At 40.3% G+C, this 18,121-nt stretch overlaps 2 long non-coding RNA genes and 1 gene segment (V, D, J or C); 1 reads left to right on the top strand and 2 right to left on the bottom strand.

Annotated features, from left to right (window-relative positions):
- The window catches only part of LOC131273808 (immunoglobulin kappa variable 3-11-like), a 911,457-nt gene that overhangs the window by 543,567 nt on the left and 349,769 nt on the right, over positions 1-18,121 (bottom strand).
- Positions 1-18,121, bottom strand: part of LOC131274080 (uncharacterized) — a 46,923-nt gene that overhangs the window by 23,550 nt on the left and 5,252 nt on the right. The window lies entirely within an intron of this gene.
- Positions 6,590-16,916, top strand: LOC131274077 (uncharacterized). Of its 5 annotated transcripts, none has more exons than XR_009181285.2 (8): positions 6,601-6,752; positions 9,247-9,359; positions 9,792-9,985; positions 11,825-11,892; positions 13,891-13,927; positions 15,770-15,857; positions 16,267-16,380; positions 16,470-16,916. It is a non-coding gene; the product is annotated as an uncharacterized lncRNA (long non-coding RNA). The 5 variants fall into 5 exon arrangements; XR_009181284.2 differs by having other exon boundaries at positions 6,602-6,752; positions 13,891-13,965; XR_009181282.1 differs by having other exon boundaries at positions 6,590-6,752; positions 13,891-15,857.

The following is an 18,121-nucleotide window of genomic DNA, read 5'->3' as shown; positions in this document are numbered from 1 at the left end:
CTAATAAATGGTTTTGTTTTCTTTAAACCATAGTAATTTCACTAAAATTTGCCTTATCTTTAGACCTTCTGTATCAATGCTCAGTGTGTAATTTTATTATGGAGCTTCAAATAAGTCTTTCCAGAAAAAATGGAGTCATAATTTTTAATAATTGCTGCAAGTATTTGCTTTTAGTCTCTCATTCAAACACTGCAGTATTCATATATTGGCCTTTCTATGCTGATCTTAAACTTTTGACATTTTTTTCTCAAATCTTTTACATTATATTAAATTTCTTTTAAGCAATTTCTTCTTTTTAACTTCTCTTTCTATTTAGGTATTACCTTTTCACTGTTTCTTCTAGTTTATATGTAAATCATGAAATGATTTTTTCCCCCATTTTTTTCTTATTCTTCCCTGATTTCTGTCCCTTCATTTTTGAGGTTTTTTTTTTTTTTCCCTATCTCATTGATGATGTTCTCTCATATACTGTTTCCTTTCATCAATGCTTTTACCTTCTTTTTGAGATAGTACATTTCACTACATAATGTACATCAAAAAGAAGAGCCTTACTTTGCACTTATACCTGTACTGGAAATAACATCAATATTTTTTCTGTTGGTATTTCATATGATTTTTTAAAAATTTGTAGATAGAAACAAGATTCAAAATAGCTTTCCCAACAACACAGATCTGTCTCTGTCCAAATTTTCTTTGAAATTAAAAATATATATAACAGCTTTCTTCCCGATATTTCTGGGTTCTGTACTTCTACCACTCTTAAATATGGGTCTTCACTATCATTACCTCTATTGCACCTGTTATTGTCTATTTGTTTCTGCATCTGACTAGTGAATACCTCCTTTGAATGTATGCTCTTGTCTTGATGTGGAACAGCTAAAATCACTTTGCCAAACAAAATCTAGTCATTCCCTGAAAAAGGTCTATATATTTCCAGAACCAACTATCTTTAAGGGTATTTTTTATTGTATGTCTTGAAATGTATTTCATTTCTGAATCACTTTGTTCGTATATATTTATATGCACTTTATTTCCACAATTATTAGATTTTGGTTTCTTATACTTATTTTATATTGAATTTTCTTTGTTCTGTATACATTATAGTTGAGTCATAAATTTCAGTATTATTTTTATTTAGTTTTAAATTAATCTATTTTCAAACATATTTGGCTTTAGCAATGGTGATTCATTTTTAAATAACATTTTAATTTCTATTGTTTTGATTCCTAATCACATAAGAAAAATGGTATGTATATCTGGACTACATATATAGCACCAAGTAGCTTTATTACTATCCTCAGGCACAACACCAACAACCCCCAAAGCAATCTATATATTTTCCATGGTCCCCAAGGATTGTCCTTAATACCTGTCCTTGCTACATTAAAAGCACTATTTTAGAAATAACCTCTACAAATAAAAAACATCATTTAAAATGGTTTACAGAATATTAAAATTTAGGACCACATAAAAATGTTTCAGCTATATCATATCATGATCTCATTATGAACACCTGAATACATACACATTAACAAGAGAGATGCCATTCAAAATGATTAGAATGTTGGCCTCCTAAAATTAGCTAAAATTCCAGGACTTCAGAAATGCACTCCCAGACTTCCTGTACCCTGGGGGTGTTCTACTGCTCACTGAGTGGATGGTCATTGGTGGAAGTCATTTAACTCCATTAGCAGCTGCATGCCATCTACATAAATTGTAGCAACCTGTCTTTCCCTGAGATCAGGAACAAGATAAGGTAGTGAACTTTCATCACTGCTAATCATCATTGTCCTGAAGTTCTTGAGAGAGCCATCAGGCAAGAAAAAGAAATGAAAGGCACCCAAACTGGAAAGGAAGAAGTAAAGCTATTTCTATAAACACAGGTGGCCTAATCTTTTACAAACAAAATCCCAAAGAATCCACAAGAATAGTAATGGCACTAATAAAGGCATTCAGCAAAACTGAAAGATACAAGATACACAATGCAAAGTCATTTTTGTTTCTATAATCCAGCATAGAACAATCTTAAATGGAACTTTTTAAAACTTCCAATCAAATAGCCTCTAATGAATGAAATATCTAAAAATTTAACAAAAGGTGAAGCATTTATATACTGAAATTAGAAAACACATGCTGAGTGACACTGAAAACCTAATCAAATAGCAAGATGTCCATTGTTCATCGACTAACTATTGTTCTGATGTCAATACTACGCAAAGGAAACTACAGATTAAATTCAAAATCAAAATTGAGTAGACTTTTTTTTTTACAGAAATGGAAACGCTGGTCCTCAAATTCCCATGGAATCATTAAGTGGCTAAGCTAGCCAAGACAGTCTTGAAATAGTTTGACAATGTAAACACGCTTATCAAAATATCACTCAAATTTACCCTATATAATATACAAAAAACTAGGAAAACCTGACCTATTCTTAAGGGAAAACTCAATCAGTAGACACTGTTCTAAATTAACCACAGAAGGATTTATCAGACAAAACAGTTGTTCTGTCTATGCTCAATGAGATTAAGGTACATTCTCCTTAATTATTTTGTCCTTTTTGTTTTTAAAGATGCATAGATCAGACAAAGTGTTACATTAAAAAATATAAGAGGCTCCCAAATACACTATTCCCCACCACCCCTACTTCTCCCACATCAACAACCTCTTTCATCAGCATGGAACAGTCACTGCATTTGCTGTAAACATTTTGGAGCACTGCTAGGCCACAGGGGCTGCAGTTTACACTGTACAGCCTACACTCCCCCCAGTCCATCCAGTGGGCCATGGCAGGACATACAATGTCCTCTATCTGTCCCCATAATACCATTCAGGTATTATGAATGAAATCCGAAAAATATCTGCATATCACAACTCTTCTTCCATCTCCCTGCCCTCAGCAACCCCTGTTGCCACTGTATTGACATAAAGGATACAATTTCTTCCAATGCTAGAACCACAATAGTTCTAAAGTAGAATACCAGCAAATCCACTCCATTCCATACTCTCTTCCTCCATCTTGTGGGCCCCGGGATGGCAAATATCCACTCCAAGTATAAACTGAGAGGGGGCTTACAGCCCACATGGCTGATGGACTGTATTATCCCATTTGCAGTTGTAGACTCTCTTGGTACCCTGGTGTGGTGGTTGGCTAGCCTCACCTCCCTTTTAGCTGACCTGGGTAAGTCCAATGAACTGGAAAGTAGGTATTGCTACTCTGCTGAGGCTCAGGGCCCAGCTGGCACATGGTCCAGAGACCCAAGCCTCCTGAGCACACACCAACCCCAGCCCCAACCACAGGTTCAGTGAAATTGACAGAAAAGGCGTGTGTAGAGAGGTCACATCTCCATCCAACTCCATCAAAGGGCATTCTCTTTCATTGAGTGGAAAGATAGGAGTTCTCAGCAGAGAAAAAGAAACAAAGAAAAGATGTAAATGACAACTTTTGATCTAAACATAAAGTTATAGAAAATTTTAAAAAATTCATTGAGCAATCCCAATTAGAGAAGACAAGTAAGGGATGAATGAATTGGTGAGATGGAATTTAGATGAGTAGAAATAATATAATCTGAGAAAAGAGAGCGAGTGAGAGAGAATTGATCCAAAACTTGAGCCTCATGATCTGTGGGGCAATACTAAAAGTTTTAATATTCATTTGAAAGACTGGGTTGAGCAGAAAGAGGCTGGTGCCAATAAAAAGGTAAGGGAAGAAATGACTGAACACTACTCTATGAAAGAGAGATCCAAGGGGCTCAAAATCTCACCCTGATACATCATAATCAAACTGCTGAAAACTAAAGATGAAGAAAAACATCTTGAAAGGAGTCAGAAAATTTGACAATTTATTTGTAGAAGAATAACAATTTGAAGGCCTTTGATTTCTCTTCAGAAAATATAGAGGCCACAAGAGAGTGAAAAAACATCATTAAAGGGCTAAAAGAAAAAACCCTCAACCAGGAATACTGCAGTCATCAAAAGTTGCTTAAGGTTTAAAGGCAAAATAAAGACAGAAGGAGAGGATGGAAAAACAAGTGAATTCATCACCTGATGACTTGCTCTACAAAGATGGGAAAGGAACTTCAGGCTAAATGGAAATAATTCAAGGAGGAAGCTTTCAACTTCAGGAATAAAAGATGTGGATCAGGAATGGTGAGTATCTGGGGAGAAAGAATAACTTTTTTCCAACTGTTAAATTGTTAAATATATGAATGAATTTTGAAAAATTATAAAAATACAAAATGTTTGCAGAAGTTATACCCTAGACCGGGAACTCAGAAGACCACTTCAGCAAAGAGGGGATTAAATGATTCCTATGGCTGTAAGGTGTCCACATTTTAGTTGGGTGGGTAAAACATTAATTCTTTTAGACTGTGATACCTGTATTATTCTCAGAGCAACCACTAAAAAAGAATTCCAAAGGAATTCCAGAAAAATTGTATAACCCAAATGGTCCTTTTTCTAAGAGATAGGAATAAAGTAGCTAAAACATCAGTATACAAGTTATTAAGTGAAAAATAACTCTTGGACAAATACCTACAAGCAGGATTGCTGGGTCCGATGGTAACTCCATTTCTCCTAGCCTGTCCTTCCCCCCACCATAGTCACCTCCACCACAACAGGACTGATGCCTTCTGCTCTTTAGATCTGAGTGGCTCTCCCCAGTCCCCCAGGGGATAAGGTGGGGGATTCACAGGCCCTAACCGCAAAGATGCCACCTTCAGCAGGCTCCAAAGCATCTGAGCCCAATGGTTCACCTGTTTCTGCTGTCAGCTCGAGGGCACCCTGTCCCATGTGGATGCCAACTTTGCTGATGCCAGAGTAGAGGATGGTGGCTGTGTCTCCCAATGGGTCCTGTCTCCCTTGTGACAAACTCCATCTTCCAGCATCAGAAAGTCCAGACTTGCCAGAGGAGCCAGGGGGCTGAGCCACAGCTTTTGATGTGCCTGCATCCTGCACATATTTGGCTAAGGAGCAGCTAAGGAGCAGTCAGAAGTCGAAGACAGGTTCCTATGGCACTGGGAGTGCATATATTCTGGGGGTCAGTGGATGGTTCTCTTCCTTCCTCCCCAGGCCTGGGTTCTGATGAGAAACCTCCATTCTCAAAGCTCAGAAAGCACCTCCCTCCAGAACTTCCAGACCACTCCTGTGACCTCATGCACCAAAGCAAGCACCTTCACAAGCTCATACACCTGTTTCCCACCGCTGCAGAGGGAGTGGTGTTCAGCCCCAGCCCCCTCCAGGCTGCCCCAGAGGTCCACAAGGAAGGTAAGTCAGAATGGCCATTGGTCTAGTTTGTCAGCTTTTGTGGTACCCCAGAGGAAGATCCAGAGAGAAAGGGGTTTCGATGTGATCTCTGGGGTAAAATAGATTCAAGGAATTCAAGGAATTGCTTAATCAAATCCAGTCACCATAAAGGCGACATTCCTCGGCTGCCACAGAAGCAAGGGAACCCTCTGATGTTTCACCCTCAGGCAATGAAGTCACTATTCTGATTCTAGACTTGGAAAAGAAAGCAGCACTTCACAGTCAACAATGCATTGGGGGTGGAGGAAGACTGAGTCCAGCTTAGACAGGCAACACCATGCAAACTTCCAGTCTAACTGCCTTGTAGTTAATCCTGTATCTATTTATGGAGTCAACATCATGAATTCACACCAAAATATCCACTTCGTCCGCCAGCCCACTTCAAGAGGGTTCACTGCAAATCTTGCATTTTCACATCTGTAACTCTATCTTTTGAATACTCAGAAGGTAGTTGAGGTGAGATACAAAAAAGAACTGGATGGTCAGTTGAATCCCAAGACTGTGGTGAGTTTACTGAATAGAACTGGTCATCTTTTGCATTTTATGTAGTGGGCTCTTGATGTTTTCCTTTCTGAAAGCTCACTATTGTCCTCATTGTCTACATATCTGCTGCTGTCATTGCTCCTAAAAAGAGATAAAGCCTTGTGAAAACTCATGGTGGGAACATCATTCTCTCTTGTGAGACTGGGTTGGGTTAATTGATACAACATGAAGAGAGTTTTGCTTGAGATCTGCCTGACCTAGATATGTAAGAATTTCTGGGGGTCCTCTGAGGGATACTGGCCTTCATGGAGTATGGGGGTGAAAACCCCCTGTTCATGGAGGGCCATCTTTCTTCTCCAAGTCTAGTGGGGACTCTTGATGCAGGAACACGAAGCATTTCTGTGTTTGTCTCCCTTGGGGATTTGAGATTACTCTCAGCATGATTGGGTTCTCTAAGGATGTGGACATCTCAGAGTACAAATGATTCACCATGTCCCCTCTCTGTAAATCATAAATCATAATTTCTGCAGTGAGTTCAGAATGAGCAGGAGTATGAAAATGCATTCAACATCACTAGTGATCAGTAAAATACATATCAGAACCACAAAGTCTCACGCCCATATCTTCCAGAAAGGGTACTCTTAGGATGAGAAAGACTTCAGCAGGGAAGGTACGGACTCCACACTAAGAGAGTTGTTCAAATATTTAGTCAGGGAGATAATTGGGAACAGGGAGACTTCATTCATTAACTCACCAAACCTCAGTCAGGTGGGTGACTTTGCCAGTTGATGAGCATTAACTGTTCTTCCAGGGTAGTTCAGTTAAAGGTGAAGCTAATTCTTTGCATAGCTGTTATCTGGCAGTTGGTCTGGAATGTCTTAGGTTCTGAGCCAGTAGAGGAGCCAAGCAGACCACTGGTCACTTGGGATGGTAGTCCAACCCACAGGAAGACTCACATGAGGCAGAAGGTATTGTGAAGATGCTGGGGGAAGTTGGCCAAAAATTTGGACATCCTTGATACTTCAGAAGGCCTTTATGTGGGGGAAACTACCTCATATTTTGCATCAAGGATGGAAATGTAGAGACAGGAGGCTGGGTCAGGATAGGTACTCTTCTTGTGGGTGAGCCACCTCCTCCAGGGCATCAGTTCTTCCCCTCAGGAACTTTGGGGCAAGAGGATTTTTCAAAGGAACTGTTTCAGTACACCATGGTTGACATGTCATATAACACATATTTGTTGGCTTAAAGGAGTTTATTGTCTCACAGTTTTGGAGGCAGTGATGCCAAGATTAGACTCAGTAAGGTCTGTGCCCTCAGTGCTTGCTTCTGCCTTTCCTCCCCATGATCCAGGGCAACACTGGGGTTATGGAGGTGAGGATTTCTGCCCGCCCCCCCTTCCCCAGAATAGTCACACTAATATACAGACTCAGGCTCCAGGGTAGGTCACCGTCTAGAATGCCTCTCCTTTACTTCCTTTCCCTGACGACTTGGGGCCATCTGGCTCTCTAGCAGGCCTGTTTTCAACTGTTTCAAGGTTTGGTTTGGGTTTCTAACCCCATTATTTGTAGTGCCCTCCTAAGGGGTTGGTAATAAACTTTCCTGAAAACAGTAACAACAACAACAACAAAAGACACCTTGGCTGCCTTTAATTCACAACTGTTGTGAAGTAGTTTCTAATATTCCATGCTCTGGTCTTCCAGACAGATATTTTAGTATTTCACACTCAGTTTGGGCCTAGTCCTTTGGCAGAAGTTTTTAGCACAACATAAGAACAGTGTGCCAACTGCACTATTATTGTTCCCCCAGTTTATCCAGTCTGCCTTTGGTGTCCATAAATATCTGTCTGGGAGGGTAGAAAAAGGTCATAACTCCACTGTGGGTGTTGCTCTTGGAAGTTAGGATGACTTTTGTCTCACAATACTTATACATTACAGTTATGAATTACCATATGAAGAAAAGTAACTGAGCAAACAGGTGAATAATAAGAAAAAACATTAGATATATCAATAAATTAATATGGATTGTGTCTCTAATTTGAGCCAAGACCATTACTTAATTCTGGGGACAGCCGATGAGGCCAATGGTACTAGCTCAGTATTTCAGATCTGGAAATGAGATGCAGACAATTGAGTAAATTTCCCAGCTGATATGAAGCAGAGTCAGGAATCAGCCCTGAACATGTAATTCCAGTGACCACGTTCCCAATCACATTCATCTTCTGGCCTTGAACATAACAGCTGCTGTCAAAAACATGCTGGGTAAGGCATTAGAAAAGCAATTTAAGACAAGTGTTCAGAAGCACGTTCGACCTTTTGACTTTCACAGGTGTCATTAGCACTCAAAATAGTTATTTCTCTATGCAACTTAAACATACTATTTAAGAAACTTCAGATGGCATAGCAAAGAGAATCAAAATCACAAGCTCACCACTGAAAAAATACCAATGCTAATTTTTTTTTTTTTTTTTTTTTTTTTTACCGTACTGGGGTTGGGGATTAAACCTGAGAGCTCATGTATGTGGAAAGCCAGTGCTTAACCACTGAACCACATCGGTTCCCGAGTTGGTTTCTTTTGTTTGATTGTTGGTTGGTTGGTTTTGTTTTTGTTTTTTTTTCAGAGGCACTGGGAACCAAACCTAGGACCTCCCATGTGGGAAGCAGGTGTTCAACTTCTTGAGCCACATCCATACTCCAATGCTAATATTTGAAAGTATTTCTTCTCTGGTCTTTGACCATTAAAACATACACACACACACACACACACACACACAAGATAAAGAACTCAGTTAACTATCTAACCTGAAGGACAATACAGAATACTGAATACCCCAAATACACTACAACTACAGACAACTTCTCAAGTCTTCTTTAAAGCCCCTTGCCTGGAAATACAAAGATGGGACATGATTTGGATTGCTACCTGAATCTGTGCTCCCCTAATTGCAACCCTAAGACCCTAAATAAGTGCCTTTGTTGCCTTGCAACTTAGTTTATTTCTCAGTTGACATTACATAGTGTTAGAAACAGGATTCTAAGTACCTACCAACCTGACTCTGGAGCTACTGTTGGATTTGAGCATGGTAAAGGCAAAAGCCCCTTCAGCTCTGCCATCTCCCCAAAAGCCCTGAGTTCCTGTGTGTGAGTCCTCTTGGTTCTGAACATGCCTCTTTTTGGTTGAGGTTCTAGACCTTTTAGGGGTGACTTTTGAACTTTGGCATTTTGACATAACAGCAGTCCTGTTTGTTTACTTGAACATTTTTCTTCTGGTTTGGCCTGGTGATAGAAGGCCTTTCTGTTGGCCTTTTTTTTTTTTTTGTATATAGGGAGAACTTATTTGTTTGGCAATTACTTGAATGGGACTTTTAAAATTCAACTTTGATCATGAGCTCTTTTAAGTGGGGGATGCCTCCCTAACAATCAATTTGGCTTTTGTGAGCAAGCAAATTATTTTTGGTCAGCACAGGATGGGCACTTAAACACTATTTGAATGTGTACCACCTTTTAAAGAGAGGCCTTGGCCTGATGGAGGAACCACCTAGTGACAGGGCAGATGAGAAGACCCCATCTAATTCCAAGGTAAGGTTGCCTTTCTTTGTCTGAGAAAATTGTCACTTTACTTATTCCTTTCATTTTCAATTGAGTTCAGATATGAAAATTCTGACCGTGTACATTATAGATGACATATACAATTTCCTTACTTAAGGAGTATTCTATTACTGTGTCAAGTTGTTATTTACAAATAGCAAGAGCAGGGAATCAAGTATATGGGCTTTTTAATTGGCAGCAGTTTTTCCTTCTAAGAGTAAGAATTTTTTGTGCCAACCAAAATAGACATGAGAGATGCATTATCTAGGAAAAGTGTGTATCTTTCCATGTGTGTCTGCTACAATTACTTATGGGACCTTTCACTCAACCACTGTTTCCCATCTGTACCAAAAGTGCAAAAGATCTGTGTCAACACTACACAGCATGATCTGATCCTGAGTGTTTTCTTTAATATAATTACAGGTGACCTCAGGTACAAGAGAAAATGGTATGCATTTTTGAACTTCAGAAAAAATCTAGATAATTAAAAAACCAGGGTGGAGCTGATGTAGCCCAGTGGTTGAACACCTTCTTTCCATGTATGAGGTTCTGGGTTCAATTCCCAGGGACTGTGCGCTTGCTTTACTCTGAAGAACCACCCTGATTCCAGCTTCCAGGTGAGAATGAGAAATGGGGATGTGATTATTTTCTGGGTTAAGTGATGGCCATCTGTATTCCCTTTAGGTGGTGAGGGTTTGTGTACCAGGGCTGGAGATATCTATGTTAGAGTCTTTGAGATGAGATTGTGAAGGTGAGGGTGGAGAAGCTATTTCCCATCTGTATAGCACAATTGCCAGTGTCAACTTCTCAAAAAAACCACTACTACACCCTTTACATATATTTACTCATTCAACCTTCAACACAACCATACTATGACTGTTTATTCCCACTCTTCTGAAGAAGAACGGAGGTGCAGAGACAATTAGCCTACAATTTCAAACAGGAGTGTCCCTGATCCTGATGCTATAGCCATAATCTAGCCCCATCACTTGGCCATGCGATGATTCTACACCATGCCAGCACGGGAAACTGACTGCAGACTGTGAATTGACATAGGGTGAAATGCACATAGAAAGTCCACATGCCTTTTCAGCTCAGATTCTGAATGACTGGAAGCACAATCTGGTTTACCTAAGTCAGTCCTCCACACTACAGCCCAAACAGATAGGAACTGGGAGATGTTAGCGTATTTCATAACATCAGCATCTTGAGTCCTAGAAATGCTCAGCACTGTTTGCTGCACGCCTTAGGGACAGTGACCAATAAGAACTCAAGTTACCATTTGGCTATTGATCTGGTGTATATCATCCTTGCTGCAACTTTTATAACTGCATTAGAGCCTTAGCACTCAACTCATGTCTCCCCTTAATAATGAGCTATCAAATTGGTGCCTGGATAGTATAAAGATGGACATCCATCACATTCAATGAATAAGCATTCAAGGTATAGAAAAGGAAGACTGGAAGGAAAAATACTACATGATTTATAGTGGTCAATTTTTAAGTGGCAGTATTTAAATATCTTCAAATCTTCTATAACTGAGTATCTTTATGATTAAGGATTAAAAAAAAAATAAAACAGAATGTTTTGCCTAGACTTGAATCCAGTCCCACAATAAAGTTATAAATAAAATGTCTTTAAAACAATTACCCTATTATTAAACTTTAGAAAGCTAATAAAATGCTCATGTACAAATAACAGCAAAATCCTGCAGAAACAGGTGCTGGACATTGTATGTCCTGCCATGGCCCACTGAGTGGACCGGGGGAGAGTGTAAACTACAATGTAAACCATTATCCATGTGGTGCAGCAGTGCTCCAAAATGTTTTCACCAAATGCAATGAATGTCCCATGATGATGATGAAAGAGGTTGTTGATGTGGGAGGAGTGGGGTGAGGGGGGTGGGGGGTAAATGGGGACCTCTCATATTTTTTGAATGTAACATTTTTTTAAAAATAGAGAAAAAAATCCTATACAAAAGATGAAAAATGGGAAGCAGGTATAGCTCAGTTGTTGAGTGCCTGCCTCCCATGAATGAGGTTCAGAGGTAAATCCCTGGTACCTCCTTTAAAAAAAAAGAGAGAGAGATGACATATGTGGAACCATGGATACTGATGATTTCGTAACAGGACAAGGTGATAGTAGCATTTTAGTTGGACTTCAAAATGGCAGGAGGAATGATAATCCATCATTGAACAATGGCATGTACTTGGTAACTTTTTTGGATTATTTCACATTGCTTTGGGATGTCATTAGCTACAAAGTCAAGGACTGCATCCCATTTTATTCCTCCACCTCCATTTTGCTTCCCTTTTTCTACTCATCGGCAGCTCACACTATCCTTGTTAAATACCTGCTCTATATTACTCTAACCCTTTGTCCATGTCAAGCAAAACTTCAGAGTACTCCAAAGGCAACACCTCCAATGTACTGACTATTACTCTTTATCCTCCTAGCTCCCCCAGAGGGCCTGCTGAAATACCTGGGAGCCAGGGCAGTAGAGGAAGCCCCACCTAATTCCAAGGTAAGTTTCCCTTTAGAACCATTGCTTTCTGTATTTTTCTTTTTCCGTTCAATTAAAGCTGACCACTACTTTATAGATGATATGTACAATTTCCTTGGTGGGGACTGTGTTCACTTGGCATCTGTTTTGACCTGCCGATCTCTGTTTCAAAAGGACAACCACGAATGGAAGCATTAGATTAGCAGCCATATTTTCTTGGATTAAGAATTTTTTTAAATGCCAACCAAAATGGAGAGATACATCATACAGGAAAAGCTCATGCCTTCTCCTCAGATGTCCCCTCACTTGCTTTTTGGTTTCCTTGACTTGACCCTCTTTCCCATCTGGTTTTCTAAAGCCTTCTACAAACACAACATAGCAAGTTGTGATCATTATAGTGTTTTCTTTTCTGCAACTGCAGGTGGCTCCAAGAGCAAGCAACAATAGTATGTATTCTCTCCTCACACAATTGCTGAGGAAAAATCTAGATGATGATCAATGAATATTCCTTGTTGGCTTTGTCTAGAGAACCTCTCCACAGAAAGAAGCTTCCTGATGTGTGTGTGTATGATTCTCAAGGTGCATGTGTGAGAACGTGTGTCCATTTGTGTGTTTTCCTAGATTTCTCTAACACTAAAAAGTTGCTAATGTCAGCTTTCTGTTTAAAAAATGCCAGCTTCATTTCTTCATGGGTATATGTCAAAATTTTATCAAGTTATATCCTTTAAATATGTTTAGTTTATTGTATGTCAAGTATACCTCAGTAAACCAGGAGAATACCCCATTACCTTTCAGGAAAATGTTCACAGGACTGTAAATGGATAAAATTGTGGGAAACGGACTTGGCCCAGGGGTTAGGGCATCCGTCTACCACAGGGGAGGTCTGCGGTTCAAACCTCAGGCCTCCTTGACCCGTGTGGAGCTGGCCCATGTGCAGTGCTGATGCGCGCAAGGAGTGCCGCGCCACGCAGGGGTGCCCCCGTGTAGGGGAGCCCCTCGCGCAAAGAGTGCAACCGTAAGGAGAGCCGCCCAGCGCAAAAGAAAAGTGCAGCCTGCCCAGGAATGACGCCGCCCACACTTCCCGTGCCACTGATGACAACAGAAGCGGACAAAGAAACAAAACGCAGCAAATAGACACAGAGAACAGACAACCGGGCGAGGGGGCGGAATTAAATAAATAAATCTTTTTTTTTAAAAAAAAAAAGATCATTAAAAAAAATTTATTAGAGAACACCTCTTACTAAGATTTCATAATAAGTCTTCATTTAGTAATAAATCTCACCTCTTAGTAAGCCTGTAAAGTCTGATCATGGCATTTTGATTGGTCATGATAAAAGAAAAGCAGCCATATCTGACTTTTTCAAAACATATGAGATATGGAAGGATTGAGAGGTGAATGAATTTTTGAGTTTCACACCTAGAGAATAGGAAACCATAGTCTGGAGATATTAAGTGCTTTGACTCCAAATTCTATACATTTAGTTCACATCTCTTCGGCCTGGTGGGATCTCGAATTGTCTATAAGTTTGGAACATTCATGATTTCAGTTCTTATTTCTGAGCACCACACCTTCAGGGCATCTGCAGCACAATGTAGTATTATCCATTTTTCAAAAGCGCAACAGCCATTTGTGCTAGTAGCTATGCCATGGACGATGCAGAAAGAACATTTCCATCCTCACAATACACTTTCCCGGGCAGCAGCTCTGAGCCTGCCATTGGTCTTTTCATTGAACTCATCTAATATAGAGTATTTCCAGAACAGTCAGAATTTCAGGGTGATAAGTTTGGACATAAGAGCTTTAATGATCCATCAAAATGGGGAAAGTAAATAGTTAAAAGGGGATTCTTTCTCCACCTCGCTCATTTGCAGACCATTTATAATGTCTTATTGAAGGCCTCTGACTCCACAGAGTCCAGAGATGGTCTAAGAACCTGTGGTGATCTTGGGTAGCCAGCAAGCCATCAAGTGGAGAAGGAAAGGATGGGTGTGCCACATTCTCCAAAAACTTTCTTGCAGATGTATGTGTTCCTAAAGATTGGCTTGTGGATCAGAGGTATGTCTCCACCAGCAGTGATGAAAATGACAATCCAGGTAGGTAATATCACTCAAGATAGGATCCAATGTGAGTGGGTTATCAGGAACAGTCTAGTAACACTGCTACTTTAGCAACTGAAGAAGGGACTGTGAAATCAGAAAGTAATGGAAATATACATGGAGGTCTGCTTTATTCTTTCCATATTTAATAACAATAGTAAGAAGTATTATCATCATGTTCTTTGAGTGTACTGTGTTTGCAATCATCTTTCCTTGCTATGCTATTTAAGATTCACTTTCCCATAAGACCAATCCTCAAAGCCTTTGTTTTTCCTTGGTTAGCAGCTCTTGGGAATAAAGCACAAGAGAGTGTAGATGAGGTTTTGGTGTTGACCTACAATGGAGGGGATCTGGCAGGACACAAGCTCTCCCAGACTATCAACTAGACTTGGGACAAAGTTCTTCTACTGGGTGCCAGGTGGTGGTTGGGAATTAGGGCTTCTCCCTCTGTACTTACCGGTCTGGTAGCACTTCATTAATGTTTTATCCTTTCTGACATAAAGAACATGTGCTCTGGGCTGACTACACATGCACCTGGGTGCTGGAAAGGTATTGAAGGAAACATATCCTTGAACATCCTTCTATTCTCTACTGCTCACACAAATCCAAAATCCTGGGATTAGATTAAAACCTGAAATTGCTTCCATTTGAGAGGTTCATGTACAACTCTTTCTCCAACACATTCCAAAGCCTGGCTGGGTTTCTGGAGGCCTTGTGTGAATGGCCTGCCAGGCTTGCTTCACATATTGGCTCTTGCTGTCTTGGAGAGTCTCTGGGAAGCAGGGCCAAGGGTTCCCTGCTCCTCTCAGATTATTCCCATAATACACTGCCACCCTCTTCAATAAATCAATTGATCAATTAACCAATCCATTTTAAACCAGGGAGCAACTCTCAGAGGCACGGAGTTGAATCATGTCCTGTGGGTGACAGTGACCATTAATCCTATAAATCAAGCGATTGTCCTGAGACTGGTATGACCTTAGGTTCATGGAAGACACTTTGTCCTCACAGCATCCCTATAAGTTTCTGAACTGATTGGAGGGGTTGACTGTAAGATTAGAGGTAAAGTAACTTGTCTGTATTCAGTTAGTCTGAAAGTGATATAATAGGGGATCGACAGGCCACTTAAATAAGTGGAATCTTTTGGGAATTCATCAAACCACTGAAGTACTAGCACTGATGGGTGCCTGGACAAGACTGAGGAAAGGTACATGGAGGGGCATGACTGTCGAGTGGGGAACAGGGCAGAGTTGACTGGCTAGAACACAAGACCTGATTCAACTCCATGCTTCTGATAGTTGCTCCCTGGTTAGAGAGGATTGGTTAATTGACTGATATTTTGGAGAGGGTGGCAGCATAATATGGGAATAATATGTGCACAGGGATTGTTCTCCAGTGTTCCTGTATCATAGAACAATATGATTGGTGGAAGCTGACAAGGAGAAAGCAAATGGGCAGTAATACAGAGAGAGAAAAGAGGCAGGGAGGTAGTGAAGGTGGTAAAAAGGAGAAGAAAGACAACATCATGTATAGAAAGACATGGAGAGTATCTGCCTTCTTAGAGGAACTAGAGGGTACAGGCATTCCTCACTGGCCACAGGTATAGTATTTGAGAGCTGGGAAAGGGACTCTGGAATCTTAGACCCACTCCTTCACAGCCAAGGTGAAGCGACTGAGACCCTAGGAGAGGAGTGTGGTGGTGAGGACAGAATTGTGTCCTGGGATAAGACCACACCCTGACATAACCAACAGGAGCTTGAGTTCTGCCCTCAACCCTAACTTTCCCATTTCCTTTCACAAGGTTGATAGATCACCATTACTGCCGGGGTTACCAGGAGGCTTACTTCACAGCTTCTGAAGTATCAGATACAGAGAACAACAATTTGCATGTAATTTCCTTCCTCTTTCTGTCTTTTTTGTAATCTCTCCCTTTCTTATTCATAAGCTCCTCTTTATAGCTTTTCTCCATTCTATCTGTTCCTTATTTTATGATTCTTATCCTGAAGGAAGTGGTCTCATCCAGGAAGTTGAGGTCATGGGAACAACAATGTCTATAAATTTCTCCCATCCTCTTTACCTATTTTCTTAGCATTGCCCTGGTTTTAACATACGTGCATCACTGAATCAGCTTGCACAAGCCTGAATGGTCCAGGCAGGGAACTGGGCTGGTTGTCAAAAGCCTTGGGCCACACCCAGTGGAAGGAGCACCTGTGAAGTTAGTTCTGGGGTGGGCTCTCCCCTTGCAGGGTGTTCCTGCACATGTGCACATGGTCATCAAGTGGGTTCCTTTCCTTGCAGCTGTCTACACTGTTCAAAGAAGAAAAGTGTCTTTTCATAAATCCTCTTTTCCTGGAATACACTGAAGACACTGAAGAAATGAATGAAAAGACAGGAAGAAGAGGAAGAGGAAATGTGAGTGTGGAGTGGATAGGATAAAGAGAGGAAGGGAAACAAGTCCACGTGCATTCCATTGCTTTCCTAACCTTCTTTTGGCACTTTAGGAAAATCAGCAAAACTGAGGAGAAACTGAGGTTTCCAGCATTCTGTGTGAACACGGAGGTGGAAACATGAACTGGCCGGTCAAAGTAAATGCAGACAATTAATGATCCGAGGTGTCTTCTGGCTCCTGTTACCCACTCCAGAAAAACTCCTCCCTCCAATCTCTATGCCTCCCCAGTGATCCCCACTACTGACAGCACAAAGACCTTGAGCTGGAGGCCTCAGCCTGAGTCTCAGAGGATCTGGAGATGATATGATGTTTGGAGCCTGAAAGGGGATATAATACCAAAGAAATGGAGATGCCTCAGTGCTCAGCCCCTTTTACCCAATTCCCTAATCAGTCAATTGAGGGAAAATTTATTTTTCATTTTCAAAGACTTATACTGAATTTTAAAAATAGGTTTGACATTTAATTTTAGATGTTAATACATTAAACAATATCTCTCCAACTACTGGTTTTTCTTCATCCTTATCAATAAAATAAATACATAGATAGATATGCACCCTAAACAAAGTTAGAGTGAATGAATGGACAAATAACTGTAAATGTAAGACTTAACATCTGTCCTCCTACCAATGTCTTCCTGAAATCTGTTCCCTCACCTGAAAGGGATCATGGGAACATATTACCCAACTTCAAGCCAGTGAAGTTGGATTTCAATGCTGTTTACACTTTCATGTCAGTTTTGCTGTTGATAGCACCATGATTCACATTTCTTTCCACAAATATATTACCGCATTTTCTTCTGGCACAAAATAGTATCAAAACTGATGATGAGATGCTAATGTTCTTTTCATAATGCACTTGCTTTACTCTAATGCACAAAAGACTTCATTCTACTTTTACACCCTAGTAATTTTAGCGAGAATATGTCTTGCTATTAGTCATTCTGAGTCAATACTCAATGTAAGGTTTCATAATGCAGCTTCAAAGAGTCTCCTTCCAGAAAAATAAGGAATTATAATTTTTAATATTTTTTTCATGTCTTTGCTTTGGTTTTCTCATTCAGGCCCTCCAGTTATTCATAGATCATACTTTGTATGCCTGCCTTCAACTTCTGACATTTTTTTCCTCAAATTTGTCAAATACTCACTAATACTTGGCCATCCTACATTTAAAAGCACTATTTTAGAAATAACCTGTAGAAAAAAATTCCTTTAATTTGGCTTGCTGATTTTTAAAATGCCTATACACATAAAAACCTGTCAGCCACATTATGCCATGATCTTATTACCCAGCATCTTGCCAGCATGTGAACTGAAACCATAAAAATGTTGGACTCCTACAAATGGGCTCACACTGAGATTTCACAAATGCACTCCCAGGCTTCCTGTATATGGGGACATTGTGCTGCTCACTAAGTAGACAGCCATCTGTGGAAGCCATTGAGCCCTGATCACAGCTACATCTATAACACATTCTTGTGGTGTATCTCTTAAACAAATGACAAGAGCTACATCATTTAAGCCTCCTTCTTGCACTTGACCTCCCCTGCTCTGTACAAGTGACTTGTTCCAGTATCTTCCAGTAAAGTTTGGCTGAACTTATGAATTACATAGAGTTTGACATGGCAGAGGAATACAGGGCAAGAAATGAGATTCTATCCCAGCTCTACCTTGCTTCCATGGCTGAATGTGAGAGAATCTTCGAATC

The sequence above is a fragment of the Dasypus novemcinctus genome, chromosome 17 (genome assembly GCF_030445035.2).
Source record: "Dasypus novemcinctus isolate mDasNov1 chromosome 17, mDasNov1.1.hap2, whole genome shotgun sequence".
Lineage (NCBI taxonomy): Eukaryota > Metazoa > Chordata > Mammalia > Cingulata > Dasypodidae > Dasypus > Dasypus novemcinctus.
This window is presented reverse-complemented; position numbering and strand designations above follow the sequence as displayed.